The sequence below is a fragment of the Haliotis cracherodii genome, unplaced genomic scaffold (genome assembly GCF_022045235.1).
Source record: "Haliotis cracherodii isolate W230 unplaced genomic scaffold, xgHalCrac1.p SCAF_2, whole genome shotgun sequence".
NCBI classification, from domain to species: domain Eukaryota; kingdom Metazoa; phylum Mollusca; class Gastropoda; order Lepetellida; family Haliotidae; genus Haliotis; species Haliotis cracherodii.
The window spans coordinates 37,895,273-37,904,568 of record NW_027266275.1 but is presented as its reverse complement, the minus strand read 5'-3'; the positions used below and the strand labels follow the sequence as shown (position 1 = coordinate 37,904,568).

Here is a 9,296-nt window from a genome sequence, read left to right as displayed (position 1 = left end):
TATATATGTACGTCTTGTTTTTTGTAATAAACTTTTATCACGGATACGTTTTTAATGTGTTTTAACTCTTTCAACGCCGTAGGCCGGTAAACCGGCCAAGAAGCATCGAGTCCCTAGAGTCCGTAGGCCGGTTAACCGGCAAAGCCGTAGTCACGTCAAAATAGTATATAGTTTTAAGAACCTACCTGTCATACTGTTCATTTATTAAATCTATCACATCTGTCTGAAATACGAATTCTATTTCAATTTATCATTTTTTATCAATAGATTAAAAAATTATTCCCTATTTCCCGCAATGTCATTGAAAATATAATTCTCGGACTCACACTTCGACAACGGGTGAACATCGAACATGTCAAAGAGCAAAACAAAGACGTTTCAAGCAAATCTTTAAATATGTTATACAAAGTGATAAATAAAATCAATAAAAATATATCTAAAAGTGTTAAACTTACAGCTAAGTTATTATTTCCATCTTTTCAGGCGATCGCGTGTAATGTTAGTCAAATGACATCTCGGCTTTCGTCGCCTCGAATTCTCGGCTCGGACACGATGTTCAATGCCAAAATATATGCATGAAAAATCTTTGTCACAGCTTGTAACCTAAAATGATACATCCACGAAGCTCCATATTTTTAATATAGATCGCGATTTTCTGCTTAAAACGTTCAGAATAACACGATTTAACCAAAATATTTCGTAAAAATCTGAAATTCATCGTACACGAGGATTTGTAATTTGATTGCCTGCCTCAAGTCACGTGCTCAAATTTGACCAATCATGAACCTTGTACCAGATTTCGGCAAGAAAGCGTCGTTAGAAACAATTTGTTATCCAATGAAATCTGATGTTATAGCAACGAAAAGACTCCAGGCAATGTTACGAGCGTGTAGATGAACAAACAAGCTTTCTTCGACGAACGTGTTATTCATACGAAGCTTTCGAAAACGGAGGTATCTCTTCATGTTACTGAGCGGACAGCCGCTGTTATCCGGAAATGGGTGAAAACAGATACTATTCATAATTCTTTTTAAAATAATTTTTCAATTACGTAAATAATGAAAATAAAAAAGAAATGATAAGTAGATCTTTTGAAATCTTATATTTGCCCCAAATCGTCAAATTTTCGCTTCTTTGGTCCTTAATTTGGACGTTATGAATGTGTTAGCTCACATTTTTATAATTTACAACGAATTTAATTAAGTTGTCAATGCATTATTTAAATAATGTGATAAACATAACTTTCATATTTATAAACACTAGGATTAGGCCTTTCAAATGTTGTATAACATGGCTGTTGCTATAATTGTTTTTAATTGTTTTTTGCCTTTATACATGAAAATGGCAAATCATTAGTTACTGGACACTGGTACAATCTAGTCAGAACTCACAAATATGTAGGACTGTTACTTTTGTGTTTGCTAGCCATTACATGGAAATGGCAGATGATTTATCATTTAGTTAAATTACTCATTACAGTATATATTTTATGACTCATGAACATTCATTCACTTTCATTTAATTTCATTTATATTCATTTATCTCTTGTCTTCTCTTGTCACAATATGTATCGTAGCGTATCGAGATACGTATCGAATCGTGATGTAAGTATCGAGATACGTATCGTATCGTGACTTAGGTGTATCGTTGCAGCCCTACAAGAAGATAGTGGAAGAGTGGGTTTGTCGCTTTGGTACAACTGCACTAATACACAGTGACCAGGGCAGACAATATGAGGCTACTCTCTTCCAAGAATTCTCTAAGTTGCTTGGCATTGTGAAATTAAGGACAACAGCTCTTCGACCGCAAGCCAATGGCCAGTTTGAGCGTTTTAACCGTACCTTGGGTGCCATGCTCTGCATATATGCAGATGGGAAACCAAAATCATGGGGCACCTTCCCTATGTCATGGCAGCTTACAGATCTTCTAGACATGAGTCTACTGGTTTTACGCCAAATGAACTTACATTGGGTAGGGAAGTCCGGTTACCAATCCAACTTATTACCGGAAACCCAAATGAAAATGCTCAGAAGCATGACGAGTATGTTGAGAAACTCAGAGAGAGGTTTGAATAAGCCTTTGAGTCTGCCCGCCGTAGCCTTAAACATTCTTCCGAAATCCGGAAGAAAAGGTACGATGTGGGAACTAAAGAGTTTCGACTCAAGGTTGGACAACCGGTGTGGTTATATAATCCTGGGAAGAACCTCCTGTCCAGCAGGAAGTTCATTACTCGCTGGAGGAAGGGATGGGTGGTCATCAAACAGATTGATGATGTGACTTACCGTATACAGGATGGTTCAAATAACTCACCTCGGGTTGTCCATGTTGACAGACTTCTGCCCTATGAGGAAGATGACCCTGCAACATGGTGGACTTCTCAGTAGTTCTCACATACTGTTAGTGTACTGTTATTCCAAATGAATCTGAAAACAATTATATTTCACTTGTTTTCATACATATTGTCAGACCCCTTTATACTTTAGTTTCATGAAGATATGAATATTGCGGTTGCATTGTGGATGCAACAGATCAAAATGTGATCTAGGGAATGTTCTGGCACGAAAGTTGAATGTTAAACAATATATCTTTTAAGTGGTAAAGATTTAAAATTTGGGCTTGATGTAAGCTTTCTAAACTATTTACTGGATATGGTTGATTGGTATGGGATTCACTCTAGTTCTCACTGAGGAAGCTGATGATGGATCATGATTAATAGGATGTATCTAGAATAAAGGAAAGTGATAAGCTCTGTTGAAGTTACAACATATCTCATGCAGGCGTTACTTACTCCTTATTTGCAGTGAGAAGGATGGCTGACGTTCTCAACCTAGATGTTGATGAAGAGGAGATCATGCAATAGGGATCGGAGCATACAGAGGTTATGAAGGGGGCGCCAGGGATGAAGTTTATTAAGTTCATGCCAAATATGGACTGCCCTGCCTGCCTTGACACTAAGACCTTTGCATCGCGACGTGACTTTGGGCGCGAACGCATCACAGGGTGCATAAATCATTTGCTTGCCCTGTAAAGAAATGTCATTATTGTTGTTCTTCACTAAAAGGTTTAAAGTACCATATTGCGCACAAGCATTTAAATTTAAATGTAATTACCTCTCAGGTTGATAAGCTTTGCAAAGATGTGACTGTTGAAGTGGAACGAAATGAAAATTTCGTTGACCCTGGGGTTTACTGTTTGTCCTGGCAGACATGGCGTCCCCGGGGCAAGAGGGCGAGTAAGAAGGGGAAATCAGCGAAAGCATCTTCCTCTTGCTCTGCCCTGTCTGTCCAAACGTCACAGACTGTCACAGAACCTAAGAAAGAAATTGATTCGGTTCCTCGCAAATGTTCACTTCCAAATATGCCATCTGTCTCCGATCTGCAGATGGAAATTGCTGCTCTTAGAGAGCGCAATACTGTGATGCAGCAGGCTCTTGCCGCTCGCCATGGGGCACACTGGCCTACCTGCCTGGATATTTCCACAAACAGGCCCCAGCTTGATGAATTTATCGCCAAGGGCTGGGAGGCAATGGCCGTGCTACAGTCTGCCGAGGGTAGGCGATTTCAGCAGCAGCTTGACCAGCGTCGCGCTGCTGACGCCTTCATCCGAGGTTTGGCACATGGCAGTGGCAGTCAGGCGGCATAATAATCTGTCTTGGAGAGGAAATTTCCTTCTAATTTTTCTTGCAATTTCTTTTTATGAATGCTCTTATCTTTTCTTTCATTGATCATCTTATCTTTTCTCTCTTGATTTCTTTGAGATGTATTCTTGTGTTCATTGATTCATGTGGAAAACAGCCACACCCATATCCTGGAAAAGGACAGAACATTTTCAAGAACTGTGTGTGAAGAAACTGAACTGTGTTTTCAAGAACCAAAGATTGTGTGTTTCACAGACTGATAATTGTGCTTCACTGACATATTTCCTGGTGAAGAATTACCTTATTATAATAAGAATGTGTTTTCATATCTAAGGATATTAATTCTTGGATTTCCATTTCTTGGGATACATGTAAGTATTATATCGGTGTCCATTAATAATCAACAAGGTGAGAAGTTATAATTGAATGTAAGTGATGTAATATAACATGTAATAAGTTATTCTTGCACAACAAAACCCTTTCTTTAACTGCCGTTGTAAGGGCTAACTGAATTTTTGCAACTTGAAATGCAATGTATATTACAATGTTTATATAAAAATGTTTACTCTGGACGAGTCTTCTTTTAAAAAAAGGGGCTATTGTAATAGTCAGGCTCGGTCGAAAGCGACCAAGACCTTCGGTTTTTGTCCACGTTCCCGAGATCGTTTGAAGTTTTAATAGTTATTAAATATATGATTATTTATTATTACATACACGTCTTGTGTATAAAAACTATGTATATTGTACGTATAAGATCAATTAAATGTTTCATAGTAATATTTAACAGTTATAGTTAGCTCCAGTGATCGGCTCAAATAGTCCCGGGATATACTGGTGCTTACGTCATCAAAAGTTGGGTAGTTCATTCAAAATTGTTTCAAGCTCTAAATCCACTAAAGTAAATGTTATTGAGTAGATTACATCCATCCTAGTTAATGTCACGTCGTATATTTGGTGTTTAATCGCATTCTTCTCGCTCTAACTTTTGGCGTCTTCTGCTACATGTATTTCCGGAAGTGACGTCACCACGAATATAATCTCGTTCCAAATCAGTTGCAGAAATAACAGACTCAACGTAAGTTGTAGTTTTTGGCCCAGCGAGTTTTTAGAAATTTTATAATGATTCCATAGACTAGTTTACAGTTTTTAATAACAATTACCGTGCAGCATTATTGACTCTGCCTTTGCGCAAAGTAATTATTCTTTTTCGAGTAGATTAAATAGAATTTGTAGAAATTAATTATCAAGAATCTAACTGTCAAAACTGATAAGCGTTAAAAATAGAGTACGACTTGCAGTTAGTTCATGTACATATTGAAATTGTAACTGTCATTATTAATAACAACAACAACAAGTAAAGATTTCAATTGTCTTTTATTATTTGTTATAGTTTTCTTTTACATCCGTTTTAACAATATCTCTTGGAAACTGACGGTTGGGATGGGACTGAAAACATCCTGACAACCACGTTTTCCCCAACCCCAACCCGTAACAATAATTATGTCAATCTATAACTGTTTGAACTACATGTAGTCCTTATTTTCACAGAACATAAATGATCCTGCCAAAAGCCTTTATTAGACTATCTTCCTCCAGACTTCGTAGAAATTATTAAAATGCTGTTAAACGTAATCTATTTTCATGGTAATGGTGAAGAGAGTGAGTGAGTATGGTTTTACGCCGCTTTTAGCAATATTCCAGCAATATCACGGCGGGGGACACCAGAAATGGGCTTCACATACTGTACACATATATTATTTCATGTATGACTGAACCTAAATTTAAGTATTTATGAAAAAAAGGAAATAAGAACTGTTTAAAGATGGAAATGGATTACAATGTCTGTTCTTATTTGACAGGTACAACAGACTGAGGATCTTGAACAAGTCATCATCGATGCAACTGTTGCCTTGGAGGAGTTTCACAGCTTCAGATGGCTTCGCTTCATGAGGATATCCTGGTCTGGTTATCAGTAATCCAGTAATCAGCATACAGTCAGGTGGCCAGGGGCTTGTCGCGGGACCTACTCCTTCGTGACTTATACCTGTATTTTACATAGTGCACTCCCTCTCTTCATCAAAGACAAAGACGAAGCACAGTTACTATGGTGACTTGGCCATGGTGCCCCTTTGAAGTCACCGGAAGCTGTATCAGACAGTCGTATATGATACATTTAACACTCATGCATGCTGTTTAAAAGACTTGTAATGAGGTTTTGCCGAAATCTATAGCCCTAGTTTATATATATATATATATATATATATTTGTTAGTTAAAGCCCCACTCAGGAATATTCCAGCTGTATGACGCCGGTCTGTAAATAATCGTGACAATCAAGTGATTGACATCATGTACATCGATCCACACAATTGAGATACGATGACATGCATGAACCAGGTCAGCGAGCCTGACCACCCGATCCGGTTAGTCGCCACTTAGGACAAGGACATAGTCGCCTGTTACAGCAAGCATGGGTTGATGAAGACCTATTCTATCCCGGATCTCCATGGGTCTCGCAAAAGGTGGGAATTTCCTGCCCCACTGGAGGCACCCATCACAAACACATGTGAAGGCAAGTCAATTATTCAACTAAAAAAACACGGGAACATATGGTACAAGTCAAAGTAGGAAACCGATTCCGACATCATTTTGGTCAAAGATGCGTCAAATTCTTTAGCTGAGTATACGACAGGTTACCGCACAATGGTAAATAATTACCCATACCTTGTACATTGCCCCTTTTCCCGTTGACAACCAATTTTAGTTCTGCCCCTGACTAAATACAACTTCTTTTTTGCTAAAATCTTATAATTAGTCTCCTTTTGCCCATGTGGGGATTCGGGATCCGAGTTCCCCACTATAATCATACTTGTAAGTGCCGACCTAAAATAGGTAAAGGAATGTAATCGGTTACTGCATGTCATCTTACCCCCGTGTCGTGTATCGTTGCGCATATTTCGGTGTTTGTTTCTGGTCTAGACTCGATTACTTGCAGATCGTCGTCATGAGGCTGAGATATTCCTGTAGGCGGCGTAAAGTACAAGTACCTTTCACTGCCTCGTGATGTTTCATTACCCTGCGTTGAATTTGACAAAGTACAATATTGTAGCAGGTGAAAGCAAGTTTGTTGACTGGTTTGACATCGTGGTAAACATGTCTTTACTAATGATTATGCTGATAATTATCTCTCCTATTCATCAGACATACATGTAAGTAAACCAATCGGACATCTGTTACGTTCATATATAGAAAACATTTCACAAGAGAAACATGATTCTTTTGGAGTGCCTAGTTATGCTGTTATTTCTCTTGTTGAATCGTTGCCTTGTGTATTTGTCGACTTTATCATTTATTTTGTATTTATCTTTTGCGTGGTATTGCACATTTTGGACATTAATGACGACGATTAAATGATGGCATTTTAATCTTATTGAAGGAGCGTGACGGTGCACTTCCATGTATGTAGTCAATACAGAATCAGAAAGATTTAGGGTTCACTCTGAGAACGTAGACCCAGTCGTTTTAGGTGCTGCAGTTCGGGAGAAATGTCCCTTAGACGTGAAGAGATCATGTGTTCGAATTCCAGATTCGCCTGAATTATGTTCCCTGTTTTGTCAGCACCATGACCTCACTCGTAGATTTCATGCTGATGCTAAGAGACCAAAGATAGTAATCATGGTAGATCTGGAATCAGCGCATCCTGACACGACTAAGTGGTGCAAGCCTGCATACCGACGTCACACATGTATATATGGGCAGGTCATTTGTGATAGTCATTCATGATTGAATATAGCGAATATCAAAGTTCGCATGTTTGTTTTGACTTGCTTTGCGAGTTGCTCAGTCTTCCAAAGCGCCGAAATTCACTCGCAGTGTGGCGTTCTTAAGTATGGCTTGCCATGAAGCTATGATCGTGGGTTCCTTTCCCAGATTTCTCCTTGTTATGATTCTAGGTTTGTCAGTACATGCTTCTGGGGTTCACAAAGTGGTGAATGTCTGGGGCCTGCATCACATCTGGCTTTCCTTGCACTTCAAGGTAACACGCCTACCTAAAGTTACACATCTACGATAACATTCATCTAAATTAATAGTTATATCGTACGTGCTTGCCGATGGTAACTATGTACGTCATGATGGTAACTATATACGTTATGGGGGCGGTTAGGTAGCCTGGTGGTTAAAGTGTTCGCTCGTCACGCCGAAGCCCCGGATTCGATTCCCGACATGGGTACAATGTGTGAAGCCCATTTCTGGTGTCCCCCGCCGTGATATTGCTGGAATATTGTTAAAAAGCGGCATAAAACCATACTCACATACGTCATGGCAAGTCCTTGAATGGGTGTAGGAGTATACAATGAAGTCAATACACTGTAAAAATCCCTGTAATTAATACAGTCAAAACGTCGTAAATAATTCACACATGTCACTATAAACGAAAATAGCGTCGAAATGCACGTAAACGTTGTATCGTGGGATACTAATCCGGGTCACTGCGCTCCCGCGCATCAGAGGAAACGGCCTGCCATATTGTGCGTCAAAGAAGTTGGCTACCGCTGGAGTTAAAAATTCATTATGAATAGCAGGAAAAGGCAGAAAGAGACTTTCCATGGGGATGATGTACATGTTATTGAATGTTTGTTTTTTATTGTCGAGTATTTTATCTGTGTTTGATCATCAGTTTGACAATTGTACAGCTTATCAGTTTTGTGCAGATAGTGACCAATATCTTGGCCTAGTCATGTATCAATGCAAACACTGTTCACACGTAGCTTCCTACCTCAAGTCCTGATGTCTTACCGAGCTTCAGAGCATTCAACAACTGGTAAGACCCCAAACATGATGGTCTTAGGCATAGAGACTACTCTTCCGTCCAAACTCTGATAGTACGCCCCAAAGATAAGGATCAGGAGCATGAGACCCCCGACACCTACATCAGTCATCTGAAGCAAAAGCTATCAACATCCACAATATTAGCAGAGAATGCATGAAGAAGAGAACAACTTACCAGAAGCGTCACTATGACCTCACCACTGGACAACCTATTTGGCTTCTAAATCCAGTTAGGAAGGTTGGCATTTGCAGCAAACCTCCCCCTGGAAAGCTCCATATGTTATCCTCAGAAAGTTAGATGATCTCACTTACCAAGAGAAGAAGTCACAACATCAGATGGCTAAGACAATCCACATTGACAGACTACTTCCCTACCTGGGAAGAAATGTGCCTAGGTGGATAAGCAGACAGAAACGAAAAGACTAGGCTCATGATGTTATGAGATTCTGCCGACTGTTGCTGTTAATGTTAGTTCAATAATCTTTTTTCTTTCATTTGACCAAATTCTTACATTCGCTTGACTAATTCGCCCTGATTTACCTGGTTGTTCACATATCTGGAGATACGAGGAGGCCATGTCATGTTCACGTGTCCTTGACTGAGACGATGATGTTATCCTGGGCTGTATTGGAGAAGCAACGTTTTCTATTGTTCATCATTTTGAACATTATGGCTTAATGGCGAGTGCAACTCACAGGGACAAATAAACCCTTTCACCCAAATATATGAGAGGGCACCTACCAGGTTATATACATATCTGGAATTAAAAATTGATATTATATTTAGAGCTTCTTCAGGGAATTGATATTTTTTTTGTGAGGGATAATGTT

The 9,296-nt window shown here is 39.1% G+C and overlaps 1 pseudogene; it reads left to right on the top strand.

The window, feature by feature from the left end:
- The first annotated feature begins 2,809 nt into the window (after positions 1 to 2,809).
- Positions 2,810 to 3,642, top strand: LOC139468178 (uncharacterized; annotated as a pseudogene).
- The last annotated feature ends 5,654 nt before the right edge of the window (positions 3,643 to 9,296 follow it).